Below are 18,218 nucleotides of genomic sequence, written 5' to 3' on the forward strand. Positions count from 1 at the left end.
TCTTTGGCAAACTCTGTGCTCTGCGAGCTTTGCTTGAGGTCTTTGGCAGCAGACATCTTTCAGCATCTACCTGCCCTAGGTTGGAACTTTGCTGCTTTTGGCAGCCCTTCCTCAACAAAGGTGAGGTTTGCATTTCTGTTTCTTCTTCTTATTTTTGTCTTGGAGCAAATTCAAAAGGAAGTGAGCAGAGCTATCTTAACAACACTGTCTTAAAAGTAAAGCTCTTTTTAAAAGGTTATGTATCCCAATTTTGCCTCCCCTAAATCTCTAGCACCTAATGCTATATCTGACAAAGAGGAAATGCTCAGTTAATGTTTGTTAATATTAATAACTAATAATAAAATGAATAAAAGAATAAACAAACAATTCTCAAATGTAATAACTGAGATATAACTGTATTTCAGGCCTGTCTTCAAAAGAACTTTAACAACAAATTCTCCTTGATCTTCCTTGCAACAGCGTAATAAAGCATACTTCCCAGGGCTTGTCATGGCTCTGACATCTCCTGCCTACTTTTTTCTCAACCTTTGTTACGTCTTCTCAGCATACTGTTCTCACTCACTCTCTGTGCCAAGTCAGAGCACCTAGCACACAGGAAATAGTGAATTCTACAGGAAGACTCTATATAGTCGGTTTTTCTTTTCCTAGTCTGGTATCTAGCCTCAATTTTTATGGATGCATTTTGAATTTGTTTCTCTTTGGCTTGCTTCTAAAATTGGAAAAGCTCTATATCTGCTTTGCCATAAATCTTCAGAAAATCATAAGGCTTAATGATGCTGTTTTACCCCTGTTTGGGTAAGGAATGGAAATAATCACATTACCCACAGCACCAGGCCTCTGAGCCCCCAAAGGTCTGGACTCTGTCCAGATGTGGCCAGGGAGGAAGGATCCTTTGGGAAATGGAACGTTGCAAGACATGAACATTTATTGCACCCCTCGTAAATTCCATAGGGGTCTTCATCATGGGTGTGGAAGAGTGGATGGCTTTCTCCGAGAAAGGATCTGCATGGTTCAGTAAGCAGGGCTAGCAGAGTCCAGGTTTCTCTCTGGTTTCCATTTCAAAAGAAAGGGAGCCTTTGACTTAAGGAAGCTACCCGTAAGTCCCCCCAAAACAAAAAGTATGTCTCAGACTATTCTTATGCCTTCCATATGAAGATATGATAGGTTTTGAGAAGTATATGTGCTCATTTCTGATTTGCTTGAGTCTACAAGTAACAAACACCAAAAACTTTGCTCTCTGCCCAAAATATTTCAGTGTCTAATCCCAGACAAGATTCCTCATTTCTTTTAGAGATCATCAATGGATTCTTTTCTTTCTTTTCTTTCTTCACCTTGAGTTTCCAGACCTCTTCAAAATGCTCATGTCCTATACTCTGTACTCTTCTCACTGCTGAGCTGAAGGCAATAGGCTGCCCACACCTGCCTGTGCCTGTCTCTTCAGAGTGTTCATGCCTACCTGGATATCAACACTAAGATAGGTAGGACAGCAGGAAAGCGAAGGCCCAAGGGATGCATGCCTGTAGTCTACATTAGTGTTCTCACCAGGAATACAATGACCAGTCATCTCTGCCCACAGCCAGGTACATCAGTGCTCTTTCTTCCAAACAAACACACATTGAGATTACACAGCCCACATAACCAGAGCAGAGCTGCCCTTACATGCCTGAAAACTCATGCCCACTGCCACCTTCCCCCTCCCCTGAGGGTCTGCATGGGCTTTCATTAGGGGCACCAAGCATCTTGGCTTGCCAGGAACAGTCCCAACTAATGTCTGGTGTCCTGTCCAGAGAAACTTTTGACTGTCCCAGTCAAAAGTAATTTTTCTAATAGTAAATTATGTGTTCTCTCTAATTTAATGTTTAATTTTTAAAAAGCAGCATGAGTCAGAATGCTTCTGGTTATAACAAAAGTTCTTTTCTTCTTCCCAGTTTATATACACACACACACACACACACACACACACACACACACACACACACACATATTAGGACTCACTAAGAAAATGAGGCAGGCAGAGAGACCTGAAGTCCAGCTACACAAAAGACCTGGGGCAGATGATTGATAAAGTTTAAAAAGTAAGCACTGGCAGAGTTGTCAGATGGGCTAAGAGAAGTTTTGTGTGAGGCTTGAGGGAGGAACCAATCCCCAAAATTAGGAGGACGCAGGATTCCAGGATCAGGGGAAGTGTTTCGCAATAATACAATCCCCAGGCCAGGTTTTGGAGGACAGGCATTTTATGTGTCTCTCTCCCCTCTCTCCTCCCTCTTTGTGCCTGCATATTCTAGCCAATAATGCACCAGTGATTTTTCTCTGTTATTTCATTTATGGCAATGACTTCAGGTCTTGTGTCTGGTCATAATGGTGATCTATGTATGCCATCTACACTGGGCATGGCTAATGAATCCTATTTTATTTCTTAATTAAGAATTTGAAAGTGCCGCAAATTACTGCAATTATCATGGATTTTCTTCCTCATTTATTTACTTATTTAGATGCCTGAAATTGCACCCTTAGCTTAAACCAACCGCAGAGTTCAGAGCTTCTTAAAATATATAGCATTCATTAAAATATTTACTCTTCCCCAACAGTAAGGGTTGCAATTTGCAAATGGTGGTGGTATCTATGTATACAAAATGCTTCCAAAAAATCTATTGAATTCAGTTTATCCAGCTTAGTAATTTAAAAAGTTGAATTTATTGATAATGCTTTGTGCAACTGAAAAAGAACTTAGGATTTTCAAACTAGCCTGTTGTTATGTTGACTTCGACCAGGGAAATTGTTGTTTTCCCTTTCAAAGTTCATGAAGACTATGAGTGTCGCCACATTTTCAGGACTTCTGTGTCCGTTGAAAGAAAAGAATAACAATTTGAGAGTGGTTGAATTTATCAGACTTATTTCAAAACAATGGTACTTTGAAAATTATTTAGTTTCAAATTTATCTCATAGTTTTCAAGATTCAAACTTAGTTTTCTTTCCTGGGTTCTTGTTTGGAGCTTTGGTTTTGATTTCTAACTGGTTTTCATGGAGACAGCTCAAGATAAAGTAGTTAAAATTAACCAAAAACACACTTCAAACTACAGCCAGCAGGAGTGTAAATGAATACAATCCTACCAGAAAGTGATTGGGGAATAGCATATCAAAAGCTTTAAAAACTGCATACCCATTGAAAGCCAGCTGTTCTACTTCAAGGAATTTATCCTTAGGAAAGAAGAATGTGTACCAATGTTTAAGTACAATAATATTCCTGCAGCCCTGTTTATAATAGCAAAACAAAATAACCAAAACGTGCAGCAACAAAAGATTGAGTAAATTATCATACAGACATATTAAAATATGAAGCAGCTATTAAAAATTATGTGATTTGTATCAGTTATCTATGGCTGTTTTACACCAAAACTTAGCAGCTTAGAACAACAAATTTATTGTCTCACAGTTTCTGAGGGTCTGGAATCTGGGCTTGGCTTAACTCCATCCTCTGACTCAGATCTCTCACAAGGCTACACTGAAGGTATTTGCTGGAGCTACAATCCCCTCAAGGCTTAACATGGAGAGGATTCACTCTCAAGTTCATTCAAGTGATTGTTGGCAGGATTCAGCTCCTCCTGGGCTGGTCTCCCTTAGCTCCTTGACATGGGCATTTCTGTAGGGCAGGCAGTTTGTGACATGGCAGTTGGCTCCATTGCAGAAAGCAAGCCAGAGAATAAGAGAGAGTGAGCAAGAAGATAGAGTATTTTTGTAACCTAATCTCAGAAATGATATCCCAACAATACTGCAATATTCTATTTGTTAGATGTAAGTCAAAGGTTCAGCCCACACTCGAGTGGAGGGGATCACATAGTTACACAATGGTGAGAACACAAGGGGGTGGTGATCAAAGGGAATCGTCTTAGAACCTTTCTACCACAGAGTTGAAGTTTATTTGCTGGCAAAGAATATTAATTAATATCTTATTCAATGAAAGAAAAGGTCAAAAAACACCATGGACAATAGGATCCCTGTTTTGTAAACTAAAACCAATAGAAAATATATATGCAAATATAAATAAATATTCATGAAACACTGGGTTAACAGTAGTTGTATCTAGATGGTGGGATAACAGATGAGTTTTATGTCCTATTCCCTAATTTTTATTTTCTTTTTTTTGTAAGAGGAACATGTGTTGTTTATAATTTTTAAAAGAGTAAATATTATTACATTTTCAAAAAGCAATTTAAACACTAAAGACTTCTTAATTCTGACCTCCACTCTCTTTACAGGGTTGTTTCTTGCTTACTACTTGCAGTCGACTAAGTAGAGGTTCATAAGACCTTTATAGAACCACTGATACCACTGTGACCAAGGAAACTGTGAGTATGTTCTAGAACTTGTTTCTTTGTTTGTGTCTTCAAAACAGCTGCTATCAGCAATAATTAAACCATAAAAAACTGAAATTATTTTTCCCTCTGGGGTAATTATAACCACATGGGAGCTGTGATGGGAGGTGGGTCCTGTGAAGAGCTCCTCCTTAAGTCTTCCCCACTCCATTCTGGTTGCTTCCAGACAAGTGGTAACAATAATCACGTGCCCATCTCCTCTTAAAAATTTAAAAGGGATAGGTTCTATTTATATGTCAAAAATAGATGAACAGATCTGACACTGCTGAACATAATTGCAAATCTGAAAATGGAGGGAATGGGTGAGAGAAAAGATAAAGCCATTAATAGCCTCCATATTTCATTAGTTTCCCTGCCTCATGCCATCAGGGGCATCTGAGTTGGGATACCACTGATTTGGGGTTGGAATGATTTCCCCAGCAATGTAAAGTTTATCTTAAGGTCACTTGCTGATAGAAACTACTGTTTTGCCAGGCATCGATTTATTGGTTGTTTGACAAGCAGACCAGCTGTTCTATACCTACACAGAACACAAAGAAAGCTGCTCAAGATGGATGCGCTGGCATCAGTGGGAGAGGAGGGTAACAGCCTCAAAGATAGCAGAGAATTAGGATTAGATCTGAAATACTGGTGGATCTCTTTTCATTGGGATCTATAATAGAATAGTTGTTGTAATAGATAATATTCAAACTTTGGTGGCTTCACAAAACAGATCATTTTTCACTCATATAATAGCCAAAAGAGTTTTTGTCCAAGCGATGGTCTGCGGTTTGTCCATCTTCTAGGTCTGTGGTTTCTCCATTTTCTAGGGCCTCTGAGTTGCATGTTTGGTCCTCTGTATCTAGTTGGGTTGATTGGGAAGGAGAAAATGAAGATGACACCCCCACTTCGTACCCACCTTGGCCTAAAATTGGCACACATCACTTTCATTCATACCTCACTGGTGAAAACTAATCATATGGGCCTCTCCTTGATGAAAGAGGCCTTGAGGTAGTCTCTGGCTGGTAGTTACTTCCCCACAATTCCACCATGCAGAAGGGTAGCACACACCGTGGGCACCGTCAGGAAAGATCATAGCATTAGAACCTTCTTGCTGAGGAAATTTTTACTGGCATTCATATATACCTCACAGAGCAGGGATTAGTTAACTTATCAATGACTCTTTGAATGATCAATTGTTCTTCCCTATATGGAGGAACTTCTAATGCCAGCTATATGCCCTTCTCATGGTTAAGGCAATAAGCCACTGGCAACAAGGTCCTACAGATTCTAGGTTTCAAGGTTGTTCTCCACTGGAAGTGGTAGGTGTGCCTGCCAGTGCTGGAAGTCAGCAGAACTCACTGGGGTCTCAAGATACTAACTTTCAATCAATCAATCAATCAATCAATCAATCTCTCTCTCTCTCTGCTTTAGTTTTTTTATTTCTTGGCTGGTTGGCTGTTTTTTTCTTTTTTTGAGTGTGTGTATATGTGTAATGACAATAATAAGGTATGCCTCTTGGGCTTGTTTTAAAGTCCCAAGGAGATAATTTAAGAAAGAGTACAATACACATTATCTCAACACATAGGTGGCTTTTCCAGCAAGTAGCCACATACGTAAATAAGCCCAGAAGTGCCTTACCAACACTACCACAATTGCTGTTTCTTATAGTATCATTGTTATTAATAGGCTACTATTTTAATGATTAGCAGTACTGCCAAAGATAAAATCATAACATCTCTTCTATAGTGCTTCAGCATTTATTTACTTGATTCTCATGACAACCTTGTATAGTGAAAAGGAGACTTGCTGTGATCACATCTATTTCATAGATGAAAAAACTGGCCCTCAGGGAGGTCAAGGGATAATGACCATGATGATCACATGATAGCCCAGTCAAAGTGGCCACTTGGTTCTCAAACCCTGGCCTTTTAAGTCAAAATTGTATTACTACACCAAATGTAAAATGGCATCTTACCAAAATAAATGGAATCTTTGAAGAGACTTAGTCTCAATTCCTCATTGTTCAGATGATTTGGGATACCTGGGAAGATTATTCTTTTTTATTCCACTACATGCTACTGACCTCAGGTCATCTTACTTTTTTCAAGGCTGGTCAGCCTAATTGCACCTGGGTTGGTGGGGAGGAGCAAATAGTGTTAATGTTGGTGATGTCAGTTTACAGAGGCCATAATGTAGAGGGTTCTTGGAAATTTCTCCAAGGAATGTGAGTGGGGCCCCAAGAGGGAAGAAAATGGGTGCCCTCCAGTTTGGTATGTTTGGAAACAACACTGTGTGACCAGCATCACAAACCCTAGTAGGCAGGTGACAGTCTGAAATCAACTTCTTGGTTTCTTAAAGTTTTTTCTTCCCTTCAACTCTTTGGCCTTTTCCTAGCTAACTTTAGTGAATAATTATCCAGTGACTTTATTTTTTCCTACTGAGTGCAAAAAGAACTGTTACAGTGGCTCTAGGTTTGCAGTGTAAAGTCTTTGGAGACTGTGTTTGACCCTGTGTTGGGTGACTCCAACTACCAGGAGCAATGAGCTATAGTCAACATAGGCCTCAACATGGAGACCAGCCCCCAGCCCCAGACCTGCCATTGGCTGCTGTGATGACACAAGTTTAATTCGGACTCCGAGGAAGCCATGTTTTTCTCAGCTGTCAAATCAAGTGGATGATGTTCACCCTCTCTACTTCCCCCACTTTCTCAGAGAAATACTGAGAACTTGGGGCTCAAACCAGTGAGTAGACAGAAAGTGCTTTGTAAAGCATACCATCTAGATAAGTGTGGAAGAGAGTCATCAGAATTCTGCTACTGCCATTATTGTTTTAGGGTCAGCTCAGCTTTTCTTAACACAGAGCAGTTAATGGAGTGGCAACTGTATTAGATACCCACTGGGAAGGCAAAGGAGCCAGATGAGGGTTTCCTTTTATCCCATTTTAGCATCCTGTTTTCCTTTCACAACAGCTGTGTCTTGCGGGTTTATAAGTATTTTAATTATAGTGGCATTTTATTATACCTTCTCCTGACAAAATTCAGGCTAGGGACTTTTTTTTTTTAATCTGAAAAATGGTGGATTTTCCTAGAGGCGAGTTAACTTTCATCAGCAGTCAGAATGCTGCTACCTTTGATCCCACTTATAAAGCATGGTAGCTACCACTTTTCACAAATTATTTTCAGCATAACCAAAAAATAAAAATGTATTTGCAAGTCCACTAGCAAAAAGAAAAGTGACAAAATCTATTAGCCATCCAGCTTTGTTTCATAAATTGGTCACCAACTGAGAAGCATTTCTCCCATGGCCATCAGGAGTTACGGAATAGAAAATTTAGATATCAACATAAAGACTGACCAGAAGAGTTAGACAAAGAAGAGGAGTATCTCACTCCTCATCCTGGTGTATGGCCATTCTGTTGCTTCCTGCAGCATCTCAAGTAGGTTTTCCCAGCATAATCATCAAAAAGACAAGTAAACACTGCCTTGCTAGAAGAAAAAAATAAATGTTGCAAGGTAGGTAATCCATACAGTTAGAATGAAAAATGTCAGGTTGAAAAAGGCTTTGCAGCATGTAGTCTAAAACTGTCATTTTACAGGTGAGAAAATTAAGGCTCAGATCAGTGAAGGGCATGTCCAAGATCATGCAAAACAGCAAGTATTAAGATGACTCCTAAGGGACTGTATCAGTTTCCTATTGCTGCTATAATGAATTACTGCAAACTTTAGTGGCTTAAAGCAACACAAATTCATTGTTTTACATACAGTTCTGTAGGTCAGAGGTCTGACAAGGGTCACACTGGACTAAAATCAAGGTATCAGCAATGCTAGGTTCCTTTCTGGAGACTCCAAAAAGAATCTATTTCCTTGCCCTTTCCAGCTTCTAGAGGTTGCCTGCATTCCTTGGCTGATGGCTCCTTCCTCCATCTTCGAAGGCAGCAACATTGCATCTCCCTGACCATTCTTCTGTAGTCCATCTCTGGCCACAGACAAGAAAGGTTTTCCACTTTTAAGGACTCATATGATAAGGCTGGATCCACCTGAATGATGCAGAATAATCTCCCTATCTTGAGTTCAATGACTTCTATTCCATCACTTCTAAGTCCTCTTGCCTTATAAGGCAATATATTTGCAGTTCTGGGGATTAGAGCTGTCTTTGAGTGTGCAGTGGGACATTATTCTGCCTACCCTGGGGGAGAAGAATGGCAAGTCCAGTAGAGAGTTTAGTTTAGTTCAGCAGAAATGATTGTGGATACCTATTTGCAGGATTTGAGGGTCCCAAGCATCAGACTCTGAGATGAAGGTGGGTGTGTTGGAAAAAAGAGGGCTTTTGGGACCAGCCACTGCAGAGGAGCGGAATTAAAAGAGGTAGAATAGGCTAAAGGAGGAGCTGGACTTTCGGCTCATCACAAGGTCCGGCTGACCCCATGGGGTTCCCTAAAATGGGATGGCCTCTCAGAGTTATCAAGAGGGGCTGAGACTTTAAACTCTTTCTCTGATTGCTATGACCACATCAAGCAGTCACAGGATACGGGCTGCCCTGTGTATGTGTGTTGGGGAGAATTGCTGGTATAACTAAGTCAGCTTTCTTCTGACAGGGTCAGCTCCCAATAGCTAGGGTAATATGTCCTTCAGTCATGAAAGATGATTTAAGCAAATAATCACAACTACTGCTTGAATACCTGTACCTAAGCTTCACTTTTACATGCGAAGAAAATAAAACATCAGTTGTAGTCTGGAATGAAACCTGATTATAAAGTGGTCCTAGACTCAGAACTTAGGAATCAGAAGGAAAAGAACCATGTGTTTCATCTACAGTGTAAGGAGAAAAGAGGTATGACCTTGAAGGAGAGTGGAATCTTGGAGGATGTATGAACATGGGAGCAAGAGCAGGCAGGGATAATGTGAGCATGGCAGAATGAGATTGAGTTGGATATGGATATGGAGTGGACCCCAGAGGAAAAAAACAGGCAGATCGTAAGGTCTGGGGACTAAGATCCAAACCAACATCCAAATCCAGGGTTCTTCCCAAACAACAGCAAAGAAGTGGCATTGGCAGAGGCTAAGGGCAGGGCAGGGTAGGGCAGGGCAGGTCATGTCATCCTGATACTGGCTTAGAAGGATTCCAGCAACTTTCAGCAGGTACTGGTGGTCAAAAGAGTAGAGTTTATGGTCAGCCATGGAAGTGACTGAAGAACAGGTAAGAAATCTTATTTCAACAGAACTGAGGAAAGGGTAAGAACTTCGTGGGGAAAAGGGCATTCTGTGTTACAGTAAGCAGGTGTACTACAGTTTTGCGTCATCTGGCCCATGAATGTCATTGGCTCAAGCCCAAGTCTGATCCTGGTGCAGGAAATGAAGATGCTCTGGTCACCTGAGTAGCAAGGGTTAAAAACATTAAGAGGCTGGGAAGGCAAAACCATCTGCTCACTCCAGGGGAAATGCTCTCACATTACATCAGGGCTGACCTCAGTGTTCATTCTAACTGAATGGTATCCACACTCAGCAAGGAAGGTACAAAGACTGATTTGTTCCCACCCTTTAGTCCCCAAGTTCTCACTCCCTCGGGTCACTGGTGAGCCAGCACTGCATAAGGATCGTTCTTCCTGTTTGTCCAGATGGACAAGACGAACTCCCCAGCCACCTCCACTTTTCCACACATCCAGGCTGCAAAGCCTAAAGGAAATAGTATTTTTAAAAAAGATTTCCTGCATCTTCTAGAAGACTGTGAAGACGTTGCACTGGGCCAACCATACTTGTAGACAAAAATGGTTTTGATTATCCTACATGGTTCAATTCACGTGGTGAGAAACATCATTGCCTTTCTGTAAGTCCTTTCTACATGCAAATGTCAGCAAGAACATTCATAATAATGCCTCATGATTATGATTCTTATAGGGCTTCACATTTTACATAACTCTTAACCTATACTAAATCTCTTGAATTTCACAATGCTACTTATAATCCCAGCACTTTGGGAGGCTGAGGCCAGCAGATCATTCGAGGTGAGGAGTTCAAGACCAGCCTGGCCAACATGGGGAAAACCTGTCTCTACTTAAAATACAAAAATTATCTAGTTGTGATGGTGTGCTCCTGTGGTCTCAGCTATTTGGGAGGCCGAGGCATGAGAATTGCTTGAATCCAGGAGGTGGACATTGCAGTGAGCCAAGATTATACCACTGCACTCCCGCCTGGGCGACAGAGCAAGACTCTGTCTCAAAAAAAAGAAAAAAACAAACAAACAAAACAAACAAACAAAAAACAATACTACTTGGGAGAGAATTATTAATACTCTTCTTAAAGGTGAAGAAATTGACATTCAAAGAGTTTAAGTGCCTTACATTAAGTCACGAAGAGAGAGTCCGAAATGGGACCCAGGGCATATAAATCCCAGCTGTCCCCAGCACATCATCATGATAATTCTACCCTGAACAGAAGACCTTTGCATCTCACAACACTGGAAGTTTGACAGAAAGGAGTATCACAAAGGGTAGAAAAAGCTGGGGGAGAAATAATCTGAATTTCACATTTTGTCTCAGAACATCTAGAGATTAGTGTTTTTAACTCTTTAACTTGGCGTTTTGAACTGTTCAAAGCATCTCTCATCTTTATCTCATTTGATCAGCTCAGCAATCCTGTGATATAGGCAAAGCAGACCTGACAGGTGAGGAAACTGAAACCCAGAGAGATTAGGGGACTTGCACAAGAATAGACGGGCATTTGGTGACTGATTCAAGGCTGGAACCTAGATCTTTGAGGGCAGTAGCCTTCAGAATAGGAATGAGATGGGAGAGAAGTATGTGTTGAATGAAGTAGGAGGGAAGCATTTTATTGAAAGATTAATCAAAATTCATCTGAAAGCCAAAGGGCCAAGAACAGTCCAAAGAAATTTGAAAAAGACTATGAAGAAGATGAATTTATACTGCAGACATCAAAGCACAGGATAAAACTGTGCAAGAGAAGTATAGGTATAGAGAGACCAGTGGAATAAACTAGAAAGTCTAGAAAAAGACCCAGACATTTTGGAAAACTGTTATGTGATGGGGTGATTACAACTAAGTAGGGAAGGAATGGACTGTTTGATACACATTGTCACAGAAATTGGCTCTTCATATTGGAAAATTAACAGAGCTCAATTTCATATGCAAAATAACACAAAATATTGCAAATAAATTCCAGATAGATTAAAAGTTAAAGTAAAAAATTATCTTTTAAACTATTCAAAGAATATTCAGGAAGATAGTTTTATAATATCTGATTAAGAAAAATTTTTAAGAACACAAAAGTAAAGAAAAAGATCAATACATTTGACTATGTTAAAATTTAAGACCAAATTTATAGTCTTGTAGGAACAAAGTCACCATAAACAAAACTAAAAGATAGGTAAGAGATTTGGAGGAGAAGTTTGCAATGCATGTGACCTAAGAAGGTTTAATCTCTGAAAATGTGTGTATATGGGATAGGGAGTCAGATGGGGACAACTATAAGTAAAAGACAAACAGCCCAACAGAAAAACAAATATAAAAGCAAACAGTTCACAGAAATGGAAATCAAAATGATCTACAAAAATATGAAAAGATGCCCTACCTCATTAATAATCAGGGAAATGCCCATTAAAAAGCAAATAGATAGCATTTCACACCTATTCAACTGTCAAAAATTGAAAGGTTCAGTAATGCCAAGTTTTTATGGGAAATGGGCACTGCCATCCTAGAGGAAGTGCACATTGTTTTTATCTCTTTAGAGGGCAATTTAGAAATACCTTGTAAAAGTAAGTATATACGTATCCTATGACAAACTAGTTTTATGTCTAAATATAATCCCTAGAAAAATTCTTACTCCTGTGTGTAATAGGACAGTTAAGGGGATGTTTATTATTGCATTATTTACAATATTGAAAATTGGAAAACAATTTAAATGTTCATCAATAGAGCAATGGGAAAACACTGTATAGGCACAGCAGTGAGTTCCCGTGAGCTAGACGCAGGCATCAAGAAAGATGATCTTGAAAAAATCCAAGGTCTGTGTAAAAAATCAAACCACATTAATATACCATTTACACACATATTTAAAACATATAAAACAATGTTATCAACCAAATATGGATTCAGACGTATGCATAATAAAAGCATAAAAACACAGAATGCATGCAAGTTCAAGAGAATGCTTTTTTGGAAGAAGGAGTAGAATGGGCTCACAGAGAGGATAAAAACGATGCGATTGTACCTATAGTGTTTTATTTCTTTAATTACAAAAAAAAATAAAAATAAATCAGAGAAATATTAGCATAATAATATTCTGGGCAGTGGATATTGAGAGTTTAATATGGTAAACAATTCAGAAAAGGAGAAAAGGAAAAGAAAAAGCTCCTCACCAGCAGCCTCACTTTCCTCTGGTGGAAATGAGAAGGCAGTGGGGAGCAGGAGGCTGCAGGAAAGCAGAGCTGACAGCTTTGAAAATTACTTGGCTGTGGATGTCTGCTCATGCACACACCCACACTAAGATAGTTCCACACACGATAGTAGTGGGATCATTCGTGGAAAGAGCAATGCTGAGCAAAGTCACCATGGACTACTGGGGGCCCAGCCAGCACCAGCTCTGCCAGGGCATTCCAGGACTAGGAATGGGGTTTAGAATAACAAATTGCTTAAATACGGTAGGAACATGTTTCTCTCAACTTAAAGGAAGTCCGGCGGTAAGGGGCTAAGATGGTGGCTATGCCACATCCCCAGGACTCAAGCTCTTTCCACCTTTCTGTTCTGCCATTCCTAGTCACATGGGTTCCATCTCCAAAGTCACCTTAAGATCTGAGGTGACCACTGCAACTCCAAGCCATCCTGGTGAGACACAAGAAGAAGTGAAGGTGAGGAGGGCAAAATGGTCCCTACTGGCTGACTATACCCCTCTAAAACTTCTTTCCTGGAGCCCCTTAACTTGCATGGACATTTTTGGATCATCCCTAATGCCAAGGGAGGCTAGGAAATTGTATTAGTTTGTTTTCACACTGCTATAAAGACATACTTGAGACTGCGTAATTTATAAACAAAGGAGGTTTAATTGACTCACAGTTCCGCATGGCTGGTGAGGCCTCAGGAAACTTACAATCATGGTGGAAGGGGAAGCAGGTATGTTGTACATGGCAGCAAGTGAGAGAGAGCGTGTGTCAGTGCAGGGAAAACTACCATTTATAAAACCATCAGATCTCATGAGAATTCACTATCACAAAAACAGCATGGGAGAAACTGCCCCCGTAATCCAATCACTTCCCTCACTCCACATGTAGAGATTACAATACAAGATTAGATGTGAGTGGGGACACAGAGCCAAGCCATATCAGAAACGTTTTCTTTAATTCAATCAGCAATGTGCCTAGCTAAAAAGTTAGCTATTGCTAAGGAAAAAGGGAGAATGGCTAGTTGGTTCGCAGCTAATAATGACTACCAGGGTTGGTGACTAATTGTGTGCCCACGGACAAGAGCTTTCTTCCTCTAAACATTGCTTTCCTGTCCAGGCAAAAAAGAGGATAGGTGAGGTGCTGCTTTCCTCAATAGAGCCAATCATCTTTTCTCACCTTGTTCATTGCTTCAAACTTTAATCAAACTTCAATTTGAGACAATTATCTTGAAGCCTTTGTCTACTCATTCTCTCTCCCCGACTGCAGGGATTTGGGTTGTTGAAACTTTTTCTCCCTGCATAGTTTTGGTTCTGTATCTATGTTGCACACTCACCTCTCTTTGGGAATTACAACTTCTCTTCCAGGTTTACCAACTGCTAGAAACACCCAGATTTTAACTTTCCAACTCACTTCTTCCAAGAAGCTCCTCCTGGTATGATGCCACCTCCTCTGAGACCACTTCATCCCACTGTCCCCTGTCAAGAGCATTTTTTTCACTCAGAGAATCAAAACTTTCGTTGAAGACAGACCTTATACCATCTGGCCTAGTGATTTGCAACTTGTTTTTTAGAGTCCTTTCTGCAAGTAAAAAAGTATATGAAACCCCAAGATGATGAATAAAATGAATAAAATGTAGAATGGGATGGGGCAGAGGACCCCCAAGTCATTTCAGAACATAGTTAGAAAAGATAATATCTTGCCCTCATTTTATGAATAAAGACATTGCTGCCCAAAGATAGAATTCAATTGTTCATGTTTTGTAGCTCATAATAGCAACACCAATAATAACAACAGCATTAGCTAACACTTACCCTCTGTGTGAAATACTGGTGTGAGTGTTTTATGTATATTAATTAAACTTTGTGATAACCCAAAGTTGCATAGGTAGTCAATGAAAGACCCAGGATTTGAATGAGGCATTCTGACTCGAGAGACTGTGCCAGCAACCACTATTCTATAAGCATTTAAGCCACATGGCCTGAATAATTCTAGTCCTCTAACTCCTAGGCCTAAATTACCTTCTTTGATTTGCTTTATATTAGTTTTTTAGTTATGGATTCTAAACATGTTTCTTTAAATGTTTTTCTGTGACTTATATTTATTTTTTTGCTGCATACATTAGGCATTTAGTGAAGACTTACGATAAAATATTTGAGTTCAGTGGGCAAGGAACAACTGCTTTTCACTTGAAACTTTGATGAGATTTGACCTGGCTCATGAAGGCCGCTGCATAAAGATTAAATAGAAACATCAAGCCACATCCTTAATCACCTAAATGGAAGACTACATTCCTGCCAAATCATGTCTGCAAAGAGGAAAGGCAAGCATCTTGGGCAATGTTCTGTGCATGGTCATCTTTTAAGTCAAGTCCTGGAAGGGTAGAAAGTAGTTGTACCTTGTTAGTGTCCTGTACTTCTTTCTCCACAGTGGTGGTATAGGAAGGGTGATCCAGGGACCAGGAAGGCAAGAATTGGGTGACTGTTTGCAAAGCCCAATTTTTCCATGTCCACCTTTCTATCTGGACAGTTGAACTCTGCAGGAGAAATCACAAATTCCCCAAATTAGTGCCTACTGTATATTCATGGTCCCTTCCTCAACTCAGGTTACTCTTCATCATGTCCATAGTCACTCATCATCAACTCTGACAAGAAACAAGAAGTGCTGCTGCTGCTTCTCTGTTATCAGCAACACCATCCACCCATGTGATCAAGCCAAAACTTGGTAGTCATCTTTTATTTTTTTCTCACTCTGTCACCCAGGCTGGAGTGCAGTGTTGCAATCTCGACTCATGGCAACCTCCACCTCCTGGGGTCAAGTGATTCTCCTGCCTCAGCCTCCCAAGTACCTGGGATCACAGGCATATGCCACCATGCCCAGCAAATTTTTTTTTTTTTTTTGAGACGGAGTCTCGCTCTGTCGCCCAGGCTGGAGTGCAGTGGCCAGATCTCAGCTCACTGCAAGCTCCGCCTGCAAAATTTAAAATTTTTTTTTTCAGTAGAGACAGGGTCTCACCATGTTGGCCAGGCTGATCTCAAACTCCTGACCTCAGGTTGATCCGCCTGCCTCGGCCTCCCAAAGTGCTGGGATTACAGGCGTGAGCCACTGCGCCCAGCCTGGTAGTCATCTTTGACTCCTCTTTCTCCCTCCACACCATCATTGAGACAGTCACTATGCCCTGCTGTTCCTATCTCCTTCACCTCTCTTCAGTCTGTCCACTCCCCTCTGTTAGTCTACACTTTGTTTTGAGCCAGCACCTTCCAGCCCATTCTTGGTATAAGGAAACCTTATACACACACCCTTTCTTAATGGATCTCCGTAATGTAAGTTTTGGGATAGAGTCAAAACTCATAAAATAGAAAGCCAAGTTGTTCAGTGTCTGGCCACTGCTTTCCTCCCAGCTTCATATTTCCTCACTGAGATACTGGATCCCCTAAATGGTGGATATCTGCATATGCTGCATCCTGTCTGATTCTCTCTCTCTCGTCCCTACCTCTCAGTCAATATTTGGCAAATGCATGAGTGAATTTGGATGCAGGAGGAGAAGAAAGAAAGGACAGACAGAGGAAGGAGGGATAAAAGTAACAATAACAACAACAACAAAAAAACCTGGGCATGTGGATGGAGGAAGAAAGTTTGTCCAAAGCAGAAAAATAGGAAATAAAAACAAAACAAAAACAAGCAAACAAAAAAAACACAATGGCCGGGGCCTTAAAGCCTTGTTTATAAGATCCTGGTGGCATATTTCTATTTTAAATTAAACTCTAGGACATAAATTTCACTTGACTGGTCCCCAGTCAGCACTATAGACCTCAAAATGCCACCCAGCCACCTGGTGATCCTACAAAGCAAGGTGAGGGGTTGAGCCTTGAGGACAGATCAGAGGAGTGGTGATTAAATCCAAGACTGAGTCTTGTTTCAACCTTGAGATTATATCAATGTGCATTTCTACTGAGACAGGGTCCTTTTGCCTTCTTACTGAAGTGAGTCATTGCCTGTGTTAGCCTCCTTCTTCCCTAGTCCTCTCCATGACACCCTGGGAAAAATATACTTACTGATAACTTGGCTCCATTTTTTGAGGGATTTAGGTCACTTAATATGTCATGGCACTTAAGAGAAGCCAGTTAAATTTGGGGCTGAACTGGTTAAATAATTAGTATCTGCAATGTAGCAGCCCAGAGCACAGAGAAAAGAGTGGAAAGAACACGGAATGCCTATGCCATGAGACAAAGTGCTGCTATCCCAGCACCTTGACAAGTCCCAGCTCCCAGGTCTGACCTGCTTGCTGAAATTTTGAAGACCACCCAAAGGCACTTTAGCAATTCATGTGAGCAAAGGCCTCATGAAGTTCCGTGTGGCAACACCAGTTTCCTGGGGGCAATTCTTCATGCCTATTAATGTGATAATCTGTTTTCAAACCAGACAGTTTAAGTGAGAAAGAAGAATGAGAAGAGATGATTCCCATTACCAACGGCAACTTGATCCCTAATAGTAGTGGCAAATGTGAACAATTCTTAACACACTTAATTTCATTCAGTGCTCACAACCCTCCTATGAAAGAAGTATTATCCTTATTATACAAAAGGGTCTGAAATTCAGAGAAGTAACATTTCCAAGTGTGATGGTTAATATTAGGTGTCAACTTGATTGGATTGAAGGATAGCTGGTAAAGTATTGTTCCTGGGTATGTCTGTGAGGATGCTGCCAGAGGGGATTGACATCTGAGTCAGTGGACCAGGAGAGGAAGACCCACTGTCAGTGTGGGTGGGCACCATCCAATTGGCTGCCAGAGTAGCTAGAACAAAGCAAGCAGAAGAAGGTAGGATAACCTTGGCTGGGTGCAGTGGCTTGCTCCTGTAATCCCAACACTTTGGGAGGCTGAGGCAGGCGAATCACTTGAGGTCAGGAGTTCGAGGCCAGCCTGGCAAACATGGTGAAACCCCATCTCTAGCAAAAATACAAAAATTAGCCAGGCATGGTGGCAGGTGCCTGTAAACCCAGCTACTCCAGAGGCTGAGGCAGGAGAATTGCTTGAACCCAGGAGGTAGAAGTTGCAGTGAGCCGAGATTGTGCCACTGCACTACAGCCTGGGTGACAAGAGCAAGACTCCGTCTCAAAAAAAAAAAAAACAAAGGAAGGTGAGATAACTGCTTGCTGGGTCTTCTGGCTGCCTTCTTTCTCCCATGCTGGAGACTTCTTCCTACTCCTTCTGCCCTTGGACATTAGACTCCAGGTTCTTTGGCTTCTGGCTGCCTTCTTTCTCCCATGCTGGAGACTTCTTCCTACTCCTTCTGCCCTTGGACATTAGACTCCAGGTTCTTTGGCTTATGGACCCTGGAACTGGCACTAGTGGCTTGCCAGAGGCTCTCAGGCCTTTGGTCACAGACTGAAGTCTGCACTGTCAGGTTCCCTGGATTGAGGCTTTCTGACTCAGACTGAGCCACTACCAGCTTCTCTCTTCCCCAGTTTGTAGAGA

At 41.0% G+C, this 18,218-nt stretch overlaps 1 protein-coding gene across 1 annotated transcript in view; it reads left to right on the forward strand.

Moving 5' to 3' along the window:
- The window catches only part of SLC14A2 (solute carrier family 14 member 2), a 481,158-nt gene that overhangs the window by 281,884 nt on the left and 181,056 nt on the right, over positions 1-18,218 (forward strand). Inside the window, exon 3 of the mRNA XM_021930092.2 lies at positions 4,257-4,346. The gene's annotated coding sequence lies outside the window, so the exon portion shown is untranslated. The remainder of the gene's footprint in view (positions 1-4,256; positions 4,347-18,218) is intronic.

The sequence above is a fragment of the Papio anubis genome, chromosome 19 (genome assembly GCF_008728515.1).
Source record: "Papio anubis isolate 15944 chromosome 19, Panubis1.0, whole genome shotgun sequence".
Lineage (NCBI taxonomy): Eukaryota > Metazoa > Chordata > Mammalia > Primates > Cercopithecidae > Papio > Papio anubis.